Here is a 16487-nt window from a genome sequence, read left to right on the forward strand (position 1 = left end):
CAGAGCAGATCAAGGTCACTGCGACCTTCACCAAGTGGCCAGATCCACCACGCAGCCGCCAGTCGGAGGCACCCGCATACCATGACCCCTGCCTTGCACGGTGCCCCTAAATCCTACAAGCGGGTCTCCTGCATCCCCAGAGCAGTCCTTTTTCTGATGGCCCACTCACTCTACGCACTCCTGTCTCCTTCCTACCTCTTCTTTCTGAGAACAGTGGATGGGGCTTCTACTAGATGGCATCGGCGCAGCAGAAAGCCCAGCGGCTATGCAGAGTAGGACAGCAATCCCTGCGTGGGACCCTCCTTTCCCTGCGTGGGACTCTCCTTTCCCTGCGTGGGACCCTCCTTTCCCTGCGTGGGACTCTCCTTTCCCTGCGTGGGACCCTCTTTCCCTGCGTGGGACTCTTCTTTCCCTGCGTGGGACCCTCCTTTCCCTGCGTGGGACTCTCCTTTCCCTGCGTGGGACCTTCCTTTCCCTGCGTGGGACTCTCCCTGCGTGGGACTCTCCTTTCCCTGCGTGGGACCCTCTTTCCCTGCGTGGGACCCTCTTTCCCTGCGTGGGACTCTCCCTGTGTGGGACTCTCCCTGTGTGGGACTCTTCTATCCCTGCGTGGGACTCTCCTTTCCCTGCGTGGGACCCTCTTTCCTTGAGTGGGACTCTCCCTGCGTGGGACTCTTCTTTCCCTGCGTAGGACCCTCCTTTCCCTGCGTGGGACCCTCCTTTCCCTGCGTGGGACCCTCCTTTCCCTGCGTGGGACCCTCTTTCCCTGTGCGGGACTCTCCCTGCGTGGGACCCTTCTTTCCCTGCGTAGGACCCTCCTTTCCCTGCGTGGGACCCTCCTTTCCCTGCGTGGGACCCTCTTTCCCTGTGTGGGACTCTCCCTGCGTGGGACTCTTCTTTCCCTGCGTAGGACCCTCCTTTCCCTGCGTGGGACCCTCCTTTCCCTGCGTGGGACTCTCCCTGCGTGGGACTCTCCTTTCCCTGCGTGGGACCCTCTTTCCCTGTGTGGGACTCTCCCTGTGTGGGACTCTTCTATCCCTGCGTGGGACCCTCCTTTCCCTGCACGGGACCCTCCATTCCCTGCGCGGGACCCTCCTTTCCCTGCGTGGGACTCTCCTTTCCCTGCGTGGGACCCTCTTTCCCTGCGTGGGGCTCTCCCCGCATGGGACTCTTCTTTCCCTGCGTGGGACCCTCCTTTCCCTTCGTGGGACTCTTCTTTCTCCGCGTGGGACTCTTCTTTCCCTGCGTGGGACCTTCCTTTCCCTGCGTGGGACTCTCCTTTCCCTGTGTGGGACCCTCCTTTCCCTTCGTGGGACTCTTCTTTTCCCGCGTGGGACCCTCCTTTCCCTTTGTGGGACTCTTCTTTCCCTGCAGGCGTTGGTGAGCAGCAAATCTCATCCTGACTCCTTCCCTAGCTTCCTCCCTCACAGTCCAGATTCCTCCAGATTCTACCTCATTCAGATGATGCAGATTCTCAGGCTAAGAAAACCAACCTCCTGGTCTGTCGTGTTTGGCACTAGAGTGTGTGTATGTGTCTGTCTGTGTGTGTCACACAGGTAAACCACAAGCAGGAGCCTGTGGTCTGTCGTGTTTGGCACTAGAGTGTGTGTGTGTGTGTGTGTGTGTGTGTGTGTGTGTCACACAGGTAAACCACAAGCAGGAGCCTGTGGTCTGTCGTGTTTGGCACTAGAGTGTGTGTGTGTGTGTGTGTGTGTGTGTGTGTGTGTGTGTCACACAGGTAAACCACAAGCAGGAGCCTGTGGTCTGTCGTGTTTGGCACTAGAGTGTGTGTGTGTGTGTGTGTGTGTGTCACACAGGTAAACCACAAGCAGGAGCCTGGGATGCCAGGCCAGGGGAGGACGAGGCAAAGCCAAAACGGGGAAGTGGCAATCCAAGATTGGATTAGACTGAGAGGGGTGCCATGAGGTCAGCTGAGCCTTGCCCCAGGCTGCAGGGCCAATCTGGGGTCTGTGATGCCTCAATTATGCCTTCATTTTTAGCACAGAAGTGCCAGTTGGACCGCAGAATCCAGAGAGCAAACAGACAGTCTGAAGTCCCCAGACACAAGCAGGACAAAAGGAAATCAGAGATGCTGCACTGGCGCTGGGCCTCAGTGGTTTTAGCTGCCTCCTGCTTTCTTACGGATAACTGAAATCACAGCCCCAGCAGAACGTGCTGGCCACTCCAGATTACATCCAGTACTCGCCCGACTTAAGGTCATGAGACCTGGGTTCAAATCCCAACTCCGACACCTAATACATGTGTAGACTCGGTCCAGTTATCTACCCTCTTTACCTTTCGGTCTCATCTATGAAAATGGAACGGCAGTCATACCTACTGTACAGGGTTAGTAGGAGGCTGACATGAGAGCAATTATGGAAAGCACTTGATGGAGGCAGACACAGAGAAAATGCTCAAAACATCTCACCCCTAGCAGAAAACAGACACACACTCTAAGGTGCACTGCAGGCTCACTCCTCATTCTTGATTGTTTCTGTTCCTTTGTCTGCCCCGCACCCATATTCCTCTCCAGAAGATGCCCCTTCTCCTCTACTGACCCTCCAGGGAGCCCGGGTCTGACCCCAGACGGAGGGCGCTCTTCTGAAGGCTCCTGCAGGGCAGCTGGCTTTGCATCCTTCCTGTGCACCCAAGTGGCCTCTCACCTACATGTTTTATGAGGAGGGACTGATTGATCGGAATTTCACTCTTTGCAGAAGACATCTGTTTTGAGGGCAGTAAAGACCCAGGTGGCACTGCTTTGAAGGCAAAGAAATGAAGGGCAATTACCTTGCCATTAATCAACCAGGATACAAGGACTGAAAAGAGTTAGTTAACACCAGGAACGAACATTTTAATAACATTCCTGCGCATTAGGAATGAGCAAAACACAAATTAAGTTAGTAGGCACCTATGAGATTGCTTGAAACATGTCAGTGTAGATTTTAAAGCTGCATGTAGAATACAAGATGGTAAAGGGAATTACCGCCACTTCCTCTGAAAAATAAAAAGAGAGAGAGGCCATTGCTGCTCGCACACACATTGTTTCTTGTACCTTGCTGTACAGGTAGCAGGAGATGACTGAACTTTTCTGCTTCCTTCTAAGCCCCAAATAAATTGCCCACCCCAGCCCACCTCACCCGACACCCACTCACAGAGGAGGTTTTTTTTTTTTTTGACACAGAGTCTCACTCCGTCGCCCAGGCTGGAGTGCAGTGGCGCGGATCTCAGCTCACTGCAACCTCCGCCTTCCAAGTGCAAGCAATTCTCATGCCTCAGCCTCCCGAGTAGCTGGCATTACAGGCGCCCACGACCACGCCTGGCTAATTTTTGTATTTTTAGTAGAGATGGGGTTTCACCATGTTGGCCAGGCTGGTCTCAAACTCCTGACCCCAAGTGATCCACCTGCCTCAGCCTCCCAAAGTGCTGGGATTACAGGTATGAGCCACCACACCCGGCCTGAGGAGATATTTAAGTTAAGGCTCTGGAGAGGTTCAAGGTTAGGATCAAAAGATAAAAAATGGAGAGTTACAAGCGCGTGCACACACACATGTGTGTAAAAATGTAACATAAAGTTTACCATTTTAATCATTTTTAAGTGTAAAGTTCCATGGCATTAAGTACATTCACATAACTGTGTAACCATCACCACCGTCCACCTCCAGAATGCTCTGCATCTTCCCAAACTGAAACTCCGCACCCGCTAAACACTCACTGCCCATTCTCCCGCCAGCCCCTGGAAACCACCACTCTACTTCGTCTAGTTTGTCTCTATGAATTTGACTGCTCTAGGTACGTCATCTAAGTGGAGTCATACAGTATTTGTGCTTTTGTGACTGGCTGATTTGATTTAGCATCATGTTTTCAAGGTTCATCCAGGCTGTAGCGTGTGTCCGAATTTCATTCCTTTTTACGGCTGAAACAACATTCTATTGTATGTATAGACCACATCTTGTTTATCCATTCATACGGTGATGGAGCCTGGGGTGATGGAGCCTGGTGTTGCTTCCCTCTTTTGGCTAATCGTGGCTAATATGCTGTGAACATGGGTGTGGGAATATCTGTTGGGCCTTCCAGTATTCTATCAATCCAGCCACACTGTCTCTGTTCTGCCTTTCTCCTGCATGCTGACTCTGATTTCTTCTTTCCCACCAGTCCTTTGAGTCTTGCTGCCCAGTAAATCCTTGGCACCACCATGATGCTTCATGTTGGCACCCCTTCCCTACATTTTGCCCTTTTTCTGCTGGATTTGGAGAGACCCATTGAAAATACAGTGTCTCCAGGAGATGTTTCTGAGCAGTCCTCTTCCCTTCTGCACTTGTCTTAAGTCTGCCATCAACAGCAAAGCCAGTCCCTGTGCAGAGGAGAGGCAGTGAGATGACATAAAAGCCACAGATACCCTCCCAAAGACTGGAAACTCATGAGCCTTGAACGGAAGCCAGGTCATAGTGCTGGGAGCCAGCAAACCAGCCGGCACTCCTCGCTGTCTTGTGCAAAGCATGACACACTTAAGGGACCCCACCACCCTGAGTGAAAACCAGCAGGGCTGTGGCTTCCAGGAGACGACTCACAACACGTCAGCAGTGGGGGTGGGAGTAAGTGGTAGGGGGGAAAGGCAAGACAAAGGTGGAGGCTGAAACCAACAGGGGAGAGAAAGGTTGGATCAGACAAAAGCTCGCTCACTAAAGAATTTGCTAGGGAAAAATAAAAATTAAAAGGAAGTGCTTACTTCTGGCATTCAGAGGCTAAAGAAAGAATATTTCAGACTGCAAATCCAGATTTGGGGAGTGAATACTGATGAATTGTGAGAACCCCCATTCTGACCTGAAATGCTATACCCACCTCTCACCTGCCCCTTGGGAGATGGGTGGGGGTTATGTCATTTTTAGTCATCTGCCTGAATGAATTTACAACAGTTCAAAGAGAGGTTGGCCTACACACTCCTCCAACCATCGATACACAAATGGTCTTAGAAGACGGTCTGCAGCAGCGTAATCCAGTTCATAACCATCTGCTTACTGCATTGCCTGATGAGGACTTCATTTTTTATTGCTATTTATTTATTTTGAGACAGAGTCTTGCTCTGTCGCCCCGGCTGGAATGCAGTGGCGCCATCTCAGCTCACTGCAACCTCTACTTCCTGCATCCAAGTGATTCTCCTGCCTCGGCCTCCCGAGTAGCTGGGACTACAGGCACCTGCCACCACGCTCGGCTGATTTTTGTATTTATAGTAGAGATGGGGTTTCGCCATGTTGGCCAGGCTAGTCTCGAACTCCTGACCTCAAGTGATCTGCCCGCCTCGCCTCCCAAAGTGCTGGGATTACAGGCGTGAGCCACCGTGCCCAGCCTCCTGATGAGGACTTCAGACCAAAGTAAATCCCACTTTTTAAAAATCCCTGCATTTTCTACATACGCAAGAAGTGTACACTATCACATTTTGTACATTGTCTTATTACTATGCACTATATAATAACAGTCCACAGTGAATACTGTACAGGGGCTATCTCTCCATCTATCATCTGTAGCCAGTTGTTGACCTAAAATCTCACAGCCAACCAGAGCTCCATGGAAAATAAATCCTTCCTCAGCAGCCACCAATCCAGGGACAGTCCCACGCTCCCTGGAAATCCTATCTCACTTAGAGATGAAGTGTCACAAAGGTGTCTGCCACAGGTAGCACCTTACTTCATCGTGGATGCGATGTTTTGGCAAATGTGGGTACCTCAAATTTCCTTCACCCATTTTCAGATCCGCGTTTTCGTTTAAAGTCTTGGATGACCGCGGGCTTTCCTTGAGAGCACCTTGAGTTGTTTGGTCCTTTGGTTTAAATATGAAGAAAGAGTGTCGTGAGCTGTCATTTTTCTCAGCTTGTGCCCCGCTTGTAAGGCTCTTCTGAAGCTCCTGGCTCAGGACCCCACAACTTGGCATCGTGGCGCTGGGAAGCCTCTGGTCCACACCTGCACCCTCCTCCGGCAAGAGCGCGATCCAGGCTCTCGGTCACTCGCACGGAATGAGAAGGCTGTGAGTCCGCAGCAGGCTCTGCTCTGTCACCCCCAGGCCCTTCGTATCCTGTCATATCGCAGACTCCCACCACCCCTAACCGCGGCTGCGTTCCTGCTCTGAGGCTGCTCCCTCCTGGACATCAGCGTCTCAGGATCATGGTTTCTCCTCACCGCGTGTGCATTTTCCATCCGGCTTCTCCAGAATCTCTAATCGCCCCCGTTCCTTACTTACTACATGGGTTCTCTCTCCGCGGGGACTTCCCGCACCTCATTGGTGAGCATGCCTTTTAAAAAAATCACTTCATTTGAAATCATTAAAGGAAGGAGTGAATACATCAGACCTCCTCCGACACCCCCACTCCCTCCCCGACTCTCCCCCGACTCTTCCCCAATTACCCCCCTACTGCCTCCACCACTCCCTCCCCAACTCCCTCCCCACTCCCTACCCCACTTCCCCCATTCCCCCCACTCCCTCCCCCACTCCCTCCCCACTCCCTACCCCACTTCCCCCATTCCCCCCACTCCCTCCCCCACTCCCTCCACCACTCCCTCCCCAACTCCCTCCCCACTCCCTACCCCACTCTCTCCCCCACTTCCCCCATTCCCCCCACTCCCTCCCCCACTCCCTCCCCACTCCCTCCCCCACTCTCTCCCCCACTTCCCCCATTCCCCCCACTCCCTCCCCACTCTCCCCCCTCTCCCCCACTTCCCCCATTCCCCCCACTCCGTCCCCACTCCCTCCCCCACTCTCTCCCCCACTTCCCCCATTCCCCTCACTCCCTCCCCACTCCCTCCCCCACTCTCCCCCCACTCCCTCCCCACTCCCTACCCCACTTCCCCCATTCCCCCCACTCCCTCCCCCACTCCCTCCCCACTCCCTCCCCCACTCTCTCCCCCACTTCCCCCATTCCCCTCACTCCCTCCCCACTCCCTCCCCCACTCTCCCCCCACTCCCTCCCCACTCCCTACCCCACTTCCCCCATTCCCCCCACTCCCTCCCCCACTCCCTCCCCACTCCCTCCCCCACTCTCTTCCCCACTTCCCCCATTCCCCCCACTCCCTCCCCCACTCCCTCCCCACTCCCTCCCCACTCCCTCCCCACTCCCTCCCCCACTCTCCCCCATTTCCCCCACTCCCATTTACCCCACTCGCTCCCCCACTTCCCCCAGTCCTCCCACTCCCACTCCCTCTCCCACTCCCTCCCCCACTTCCCCCCATTCCCCCCACTCCCTTCCTCCCCCACTCTCCCCCCACTCCCTCTCCCACTTTCCCCAGTCCTCCCACTCCCTCCCCCACTTCCCCCCATTCCCCCCACTCCCTTCCTCCCCCACTCTCCCCCCACTCCCTCTCCCACTTCCCCCAGTTCTCCCACTCCCTCTCCCACTCCCTCCCCCACTTCTCCCCAGTCCCCCCCACTCCCTCCCCCCACCACACCAGTTGTCCCTGCTGCTCATCTTCACACATGCGGTGCACCAGCCTGCCTGTCCACGGCCATCTGCCTAGGGTTCTTTTATTATGGAGAATTTCACATGAGGCCATGTGACTGCCCCTCACACCCCCTCCCCAAGAGTCTCAGCCCACACGCTCAGCAGCCCCTCCTGGCTAGGAAAAGATGGCATCTCCCACTCCTGAATTTCCTCCTCAGGCCAGCCCAGGTGGGCCTGTGCGCTAAAAGCAGACAATTCTACATGGAGCCTTGGGACCAGACAGTCGTCTGTGTCTGCTCAGATAACTCAGCTCCTAACATTAAAATCCTTTTTGGGGGCCAGGCACAGTGGCTCGCTCCTGTAATCTTTGCACTTCAGATCGGTTGAGCCCAGAGGTTTAAGATTAGCCTGGGCAACATAGCAAGACCCTGTCTTTACCAAAAAAAATTTTACAGTTAGCCAGACATGGTAGCTGTAGTCACAGCTACTTGGGAGGCTAAGGGAGGAGGATAATTTGAGCCTAGGAGTTCAAGGCTGCAGTGAACAGTGATTGTGCCACTGCACTCCAGCCCGTACAACAGAGTGAGGCCTGTCTCTTAAAAAATAAAAATAAAAGATTTTTTTAAACACCTTTTTTGGTCTTATTGATTGTATACATGTCACTCCATTGCTTATTTAACAACGACTTAGTTAGTGTCTACTATGATATCATCTAGCAAACCTTCAAGGTACACATGACAGAGAGAGTTGGGAGCCTGGGAGGGGCAGGGGCAGAAGAGTGGGAGTGAATGGTGAGTGAGCGAATGTGTGTGACGGGTGTCATGGCGGCCTCCAGCCATTCAGCCACCGAAGAAGGAGGACCGGAGGGGTCTGGACCCCGTCCTTCCACACATGGAGGGCTGGGCTACACTTCCAGACTCCCCAGGTGCAACTAATTCCCGGGGCCTCATCTGCCTGTGGGTCAAGTCGCAGCAGAGATAGTGGGGATGAGGCTGGAGCTCCAGAGCTGCAGGCAGGAATGCCACGGTGTTTATGTAAGTCCACTGTGTCCTTCCCACTTGCAGCACTGGTGATGGCCGTGGCCCTCTGACTTGTGTTAGTGGCAGATGTTGGGCAGACTGCCCCTAAAAAGCAGACGCTTCCCTGAGGCCTGGCAATTCTCAAGTTAGAACACAGCCCAATCCTGAGACCAAGTCAACAAACAATAATTGATCCCGACTGGGAAACACACTTTGGAAATATTCTCTAGGGACTAGGGGCCACCTCCTATCCTGTCCCCACCTCCAGAAAATAGAAAATCACAGCAATGGCTAAAGCTTTCCAAACATACGGCTGCTTTGCGAGCCTGTGAATTCAGCTGGTGTTTTCTAGCAATATCCAGATGCCCTCATTTTAATCCACAATTTCATGCCTTTTGCACAGAACTACAAAATGACAGAAAATTAGAGAAAATTACCCTCTAATAGATTCTAATATACGAATAAGAACACACAATGAATCACACAATGTGGGTGGACATAAGAACCGCAACAGAGACACAGTCTCACTACGTGGAGGAATGGACTCTCCCGGCTGATTTCCAGGGTCACTGCTCCCCTGTCTGTCTTCACAAGTTCTCGATGAGCGGCAACTGGAGCTGTCTCAAACCCTGTGTCCCTCCTTGTAAGAGAACAGCCCTGCCAGTGTGGAGAGCAGGTGTTGTGACCAGGAGGGCGGTCACAGTGCCAAAATGAGTGTCGTGCCCTTTCCTGCTCATGGGTGCTAGTCCTTTACAAACCAACTAAAGGCATCACCACATTCCCTGGTCTTTGCTAGAAGGAGCCTAGTGTCAGTTGGTAGTCATGGTGCACTGGCCACTCCAGGAATTCTGCAAACCATACCACATCACAGCATGAATTAAGGCAGGCAATGCTTATAGCAAATACGCAGGCATTCAGTTTAGCTCTATGCTTGACATATGTGGGTAACTAACAAATAAAACTAATATAAGGTACCTAAAAGAGAAAGTCTTACAAGGTGAAACTGCAACTACTAATTCTTTCAATATCTTGGCCTATATTAGACATCTATGTTTATGAGTATGAATAAATAAATAGAAACAGACTGCAAGCCACAAAGAACCCTTAGTCCCAGCATATTCCCTAATTTTACAAATGTTAGGCCTGGGACCACCCCCCTCCGCCCGCAAAATAAGCAACTCCCCCATAATGACATGCTCCAAATGGCACAAGAGGCTCAAGCACCCCCACCTCCCAGCCTGGGTCTCTCTCCCACCCTCTCCTCAGCTAAACACAGAAACAGCCCTATCAGCAAAGCAATTCATCCGGAGACCCCCTGCCCACCCTCACCTGTCACTCTCCTGACAGGCCGTGACAGGACTCAGATAGTCCCCTCTCTGCCACTCTTCCCTTCAAGCTGGCTAAGTGCGGATTGGCATGTCTAGGATAAAGACATTCCCTCCATCCCAGGTCAGAACCATTATTGTTTTCTGGAAGTCACAAGTTCCTGAGGTCTGATAAAGCTCATTTTGCCACTGAAAATATTACCTTCATAAAAACATAAATGCTCTCGTTTCCCATTGATCTAATGTCTTAAGGCATTAGAAAATACATTTCATGGAAAAAATAGCTAAAAGTATGTCCATGTGTTGCAGTCATTTTAGAAGAAAAGATGTCAGAGGCTAGACTCTTTCCTTCTCAATGCTATAAACAGTGGTTCTTGACTCTTCCAGGGACACAGAGCTCTGGAAATATCTGGCATGTAGGAAGCATTCAATACATGGGAATTGTCATAATTATGAAAACAAGACCTTCTCTCAGCACACAGTATCAGGAGAGTCAGGACTCATGGATCCCAGAGAAAGAACTTCCGCTGCCTCCTCTGACAGATGTGGAATTCTAGAGACGTTTCATAGCTAAAAGTTTGGGGAGAAGACAGACCAAAATGCAAGCAAGGAAAACAAATGAGAAAGGAAAAACAACTCGAGCAGCCTCTGCAATAACCAGATGGAATAAGTAAGGTCTGCTGCCGCTTATTCTGCATGCTCTGATCATCTAAAATGAGACCACTACATCAAGGAAGGCTTTTTGATTCAAACCCTCAAATCTCGTTCATTTCATATAGGGCATAAGTAAGGGGGAAATAAAGAAAGAAATCGTAATGGTCCTAACCAGAGACTGAATCACTGTAAAGCTAAAGGAAGCTCGAGATTCAGGGCTCCTCACCTTCCTGGGTCCCTTCCAAAGCCACAGGAGAGGCACCAGCAACATGTATACATGGTCATCTGTGTTCCATTTCCTAAAGAAGGTCCCCCAGATTGTAAAAGGCTTAGGTCCGTTTACAAAACTTGGTTCCAACATTGCTGAACCTGGAATAATTTTTTCAGTTCTTCAGATGGTAAGGAGTTGGAAAAGAAGAGAGGGAAGTGAGAGACAACTGTAAGCAATAGGAAAGAAAGACTGAGAGATGGATGTGAAGGCAAGAAGAAGGGTTCCCACTAATCCCTTGGCCTCTTGGGGCCTGATCCTTGATGTGCAAAAGGAGAAACTGGACTGGCCAGATGACTTGGACATCACCTCCCAGTTCTATGATATTTCACAGTTATAACTAAATACAAGAATTTTTAAAATCCCGAGTTTGATTCTTAGGAACACAGGAATGACTGCTAAGTCTGCGGAAACCAAAAGCTTGTCCTCCTGACTGCTTGTATGAGAGGCAGGCACCATGGAGGAGGCTGGGCTGTCTCCTGGTCCTTACCAGCTGCTGCTCCTTGTGCCAAGCCCACAACCAAAGCCCTGGCACACATCTGAACTTTCTTGGCTCTTCGTAGAAGTCAGCATTTCTGAGCATGATGAGGCCACAGACATGGAAAACAAACAGTGGTCCGGAACCTTTGCCTGGTGGTCCTGGAGTAAACTCGGCAGCCGTTGGCATTTGAATCTCTGGGCTGAGGACAGGGGAACTAGCTGGGTGGGAAGAAACAGAGCCACTTCCCTCAATTTGTGAGAGGCTGAACAAATCTACCACTGTCCAGAAATGCCATTTCTTGGCTGAGTAACCCTAAATAACCCACCTAGTAAATCATGTTAATGCTGTTTCTGTTGGAATATTCTAACGGCTTGTTTTCTTTCTAAACAGAACACCTTGTGACAATAAAAAGGAAGTCAGGAGATAAACTGTGGCTGCTTGAGGCCTTTGGTTTACATTTGAAAAACATCAGTTAGATTGACTGCAACGGTGCTCAATGTGCACTGTGAAGAACACGCCTACTTTTAGAAGAGTCACATGCACTCAGATCTCGTTAGGTATTTCTCATCTTGACGGTGACATGATTGCCCGTCTGAGTAGGGGGAGCGGAGTTCTGAGTCCCTGCCCACCGCCCTGCATCAAAGCCAGTTGACAATGTTGTGGCTTTCACATTCTCCATTGTGTCCCTCATATTCTCTCCATTTAGCAATAAGCAAGGCAGCGGCATTTAGCCTCACATGCAGTAGTGGGAGGTGATGGTCAAGCCTGCAACAGTAGAGTTCCAATCAGAAAACCTCTGTGACAACCAATACCCCCCCACACTCTACCTGGCACACCAAATGCTGTCCCAGGATTCATTGGATTGAACTGACGTTCCTATTCCTAGAATCAGAGGGCTGGATGAAATGGATTCTTTTTTTTCCTTTTTTTTTTTTAGATAGAGTCTTGCTCTTGTTGCCCAGGCTGGAATGCAATGATGCGATCTTGGCTCACTGCAACCTCCGCCTCCTGGGTTCAAGCGATTCTCCTGCCTCAGCCTCCTGAGTAGCTGGGATTACAGGCATGCGCCACCATGCCAGTAATTTTGTATTTTTAGTAGAGACGGGGTTTCACCATGTTGGTCAGGCTGGTCTCGAACTCAGACCTCAGATGATCCGCCCGCCTCGGCTTCCCAAAGTGCTGGGATTACAGGCATGAGCTACCGCACCCAGCCAGAATGGATTCTTAAGCCTGTCTTTATGAATTATCTGAGGACAAGGTGGCATGCAGTGGAATAAGGTTGGTTTTAAGCTAACGTCAACAAATGACGCTCATGGTGAACGTAAGAACTTACCCTCCACTATACTTTAGGCTCTTACCCCCAAATTGGAATGACTTCCAATATAAAACTCATGATTTTGTATAAGAAAGAACCTCTAGCCAAGTATATTAAAACATAAATGCTTCACAGAACCTCTACCTATATTGGCTGTATCTTAACCGGCAGAGGTGTATAAGTTTGCAGATGAATGTGATTCACCTACGTGAGTCTGATTTTTTTAAATGCAGTTTTCCTTAGCTGGATAATTGGCCCAACCAAACATTATGTCATGTAGTCATCAGTGTATATAGGAGAACCTTTGGCCTGTTTTCTGCTTTCAATATTTTATTCATGAAACATCTATGATATGTCAGGTACTGTGTACTGAATGAAGTGGATACACAGGTAAACAATGAAAAGTTCCTATCCCAATATCAACAGTCCAAATGCCACACATAGTAGGTGGAACTACATGAAACTGCCTATTTTTGCAGGTCAAGATCGTGAATCCTGGCAATTTCATATGGTTCAACTTAATAGATATACATATAAAGGAGCATGGGCACACAGATATGGAAAGGATTCACTCCACTCTGGGTATGTGTGTAAGGTGGGCAATGCATATCATTTTCTTTTTTTCTTTTTTTTTTTCTTGAGACAAGGTCTCGCTTTGTTGCCCTGGCTGGAGTGCAGTGGCATGATCTTGGCTCACTGCAATCTCCACCTCCCAGGTTCAAGCAATTCTCCTGCCTCAGCCTCCTGAGTAGCTGGGATTACAGGTGCATGCCACTATGCCTGGCTAATTTTTGTATTTTTAGTAGAGATGGGGTTTCACCGTGTTGGACAGGCTGGTCACGAACTCCTGACCTCAGGTAATCCGCCCACCTCGGCCTCCCAGAGTGCTGGGATTACAGGCATGAGCCACCGTGCCCGGCCCCCATTTTCTTTAGGAACATGGCATCTTGGGTTGTCCTGCCGTGTTAACAAGCTTGCCATATCCCAGCAGCCGTGTGCCTGAGGGACGGCCATGTTTCATGTCTGGCCCTGTGGTTGGAATCTCAGAACTGGACGCTCCAGAGGCAGTGCAGGGCCCCAAAGCAGGAGGGATCTCAAGGGAAGGAAGATACACAAATGACCTGGGCACAAAGCTAAGGAGAAACATAAAAGAGGAAAAATAATGAATCCCAACCACAAGCACTCAGCTTCATTTTATTCTCCACAGCCTCTGTCATCCTACAGCACAGAAAATGTTCTCTGCAGAGATTCCCCAGCCTCTGGCAGAGCGTTTCCATGAATTTCATATGAAACATTTTGACTGTTTATTGTTTCCATGGAAAGAATTCTTCTTCTTCCAGCTAGAACATCTCAAAATTCCATAAGAAGAGGAATCTATGTCTTGAAGATGAGATGTCCTAAACAATATATTCTGATTTTTTTTCCAGCAACTCTGTCCACCACAGGGAGTCTATTGCAGGTCTGAAAATACACTTCCTGCTCAGCCTAAACTGTGCAGAACCCACAACAACTCCACCTCCAGCCATGCATGGCAGAGCCCACCCCACCTCCACCTCCAACCACCCATATCAGGGCCCACCCCACCTCCACCTCCAACCACCCACATCAGGGCCCACCCCACCTCCACCTCCAACCACCCACATCAGGGCCCACCCCACCTCCACCTCCAACCACCCACATCAGGGCCCACCCCACCTCCACTTCCAACCACCCACATCAGGGCCCACCCCACCTCCACCTCCAACCACCCACATCACGGTCCACCCCACCTCCATCTCCAACCACCCCTGGCAGGGTCCACACCAACTCTACCTCTCACCACCCATGGCAGGGCCCACCCCACCTCCACCTCCAACCACCCATATCACGGTCCACCCCACCTCCATCTCCAACCACCCCTGGCAGGGTCCACACCAACTCTACCTCTCACCACCCATGGCAGGGCCCACCCCACCTCTACCTCCAACCACCCACATCACGGTCCACAGCAACTCTACCTCTCACCACCCATGGCAGGGCCCACCCCACCTCCACCTCCAACCACCAACATCAGGGTCCACCCCACCTCCACCTCCATCCGCCCATGGCAGGATCACATCAACTCCACCTCCAAGTCCACCATATGCTTCCCCTCTTTATTCCCGTACAGCTGGATGTCCTTGAAGACACACAGTAGGAGCTTGGTAAATGCTTTTGAGTGAATAAGTGAATAAACAGATGGGTCGATTAATTATTTAACAAATCGATGACTACATGAACAGGTGGGTACCTTTGAGAGTGGGTCTTTTCAGAGCCTTTCTTAACTAACAAATTGGAGTGGCACTTTCCGGTGGACTGAAGGGCACTGTTCTAAGGAGAACCTTCCCCAGAAATCCAATCCGACATACAAATCTGTGGCTCAGTGAAGGATGCTGCTCGGTCTTTCCATCAAGAGAGACCTTTCTCAAAAGGCTGATCTTCTTAATTTTGTTCAATGAATTTCTTGCAGTTTTTCCAAACTTGTTCACAATTTGGTTACAAAGCCTCTTGAAATCGTGACCTTTATCTACAATGAAGTTATTTTTCCTATATTTCAGAAACTTGGTAATTGTATCAAGTTTCAGGAACCATAACCTCTCTCAACCACATTTATAAAATGAAAGCAAGAACATCCCCCTTCTTAGAGACTGTTGAAAGATCAAATGAGGTAATGTCTGCAAAAGAGCTTTGCAAAACTGTAAGACACAAAATACATATGTCACAACCACACATATCTACACAAATCCACACGTGTATACACATCCATACATGTGAACATTAATAAGATAATAGGAATAGAGATACTTACATACAAGCTATATAACATAAATATGAATGGCATAATGCTTTTAGTCTGGAAGCGTACCTGAAGCCCAACACAAAACTCTCAGTCTGTATAACCTCATCTGTCCTCAGTCAAAGCCAACTATCAATAAGACTTGCCCGGGGTCACCCAAATATAGTATCAATAACAGACTTGGGAGCAAATTGGAGAAACGTTGACCCATGAGCTAGAGCTGTTTTCTACTAGACTATGCTGCCACCTAACTTACAAGGTTAAAAACACCCACATTTTATCACATTGGCACTAGAAGAATGAGCATTCATCACCAATGAATCATTGGTTATCTGATCCTCGGTTATCTTTTTAACAAGCTTACTCTGCCCTTGTTAAAAAGCACGAAGTGTTTTAAGATGTTTATGATCCTTCGTCTCTTTGTCACTCTGGGCATCTTTAATAATTATAAACAACCACTACCCAAACAGCAGAAAACACACTAATTTTTAAATACGCCATACAAACAGGTAATCAGTTGTTAAACGTCAGTTACTAGATGCATCATTTGTTCTTCTGTCCACTATAATGCTGACTTCAGAGTACTGTCTCTTCCATCAACCAATGTTAATATTCATTTCTTCAATCCCAAAAAAATTGTGTGCTGATCTGTAGGACATGTGTCTGAGTTGTTCTGTTCTTGGATTCGGGGTGAGAGGGAGATGAGATCTAAATGTACTTTCCTTTTTGTGTGTGATTTTTATTTATTGATTTATTGTAGTGTAAGTTCTCAGATGCATGTGCAGAACGTGCAGGTTTGTTACATAGGTATACATGTGCCATGGTGGTTTGCTGCACCCATCAACCCATCATCTAGGTTTTAAGCCCCGCATGCATTAGGTATTTGTCCTAATGCTCTCCCTCCCCTTATCCCCCATCCCCCACCAGCCCCAGTGTGTGATGTTCTCCTCCCTGTGTCCATGTGTTCTCATTGTTCAACTCCCACTTATGAGCGAGAACATGTGGTGTTTGGTTTTTTTGTTCCTGTGTTAGTTTGTTGAGAATGATGTTTTCCAGCTTCATCCATGTTCCTGCAAAGAACATGAACTCATTCTTTTTTATGGCTGCATAGTATTCCATGGTGTATATGTGCCACATTTTCTTTATCCAGTCTATCATTGATGGGCATTTGGGTTGGTTCCAAG

General features: G+C 49.7%; 1 protein-coding gene across 1 annotated transcript in view; it reads right to left on the reverse strand.

Annotated features, from left to right (window-relative positions):
• The window catches only part of KIF26B (kinesin family member 26B), a 562023-nt gene that overhangs the window by 381473 nt on the left and 164063 nt on the right, over positions 1–16487 (reverse strand). The window lies entirely within an intron of this gene.

This window comes from Pongo abelii, chromosome 1, assembly GCF_028885655.2.
Source record: "Pongo abelii isolate AG06213 chromosome 1, NHGRI_mPonAbe1-v2.0_pri, whole genome shotgun sequence".
NCBI classification, from domain to species: Eukaryota; Metazoa; Chordata; class Mammalia; order Primates; family Hominidae; genus Pongo; species Pongo abelii.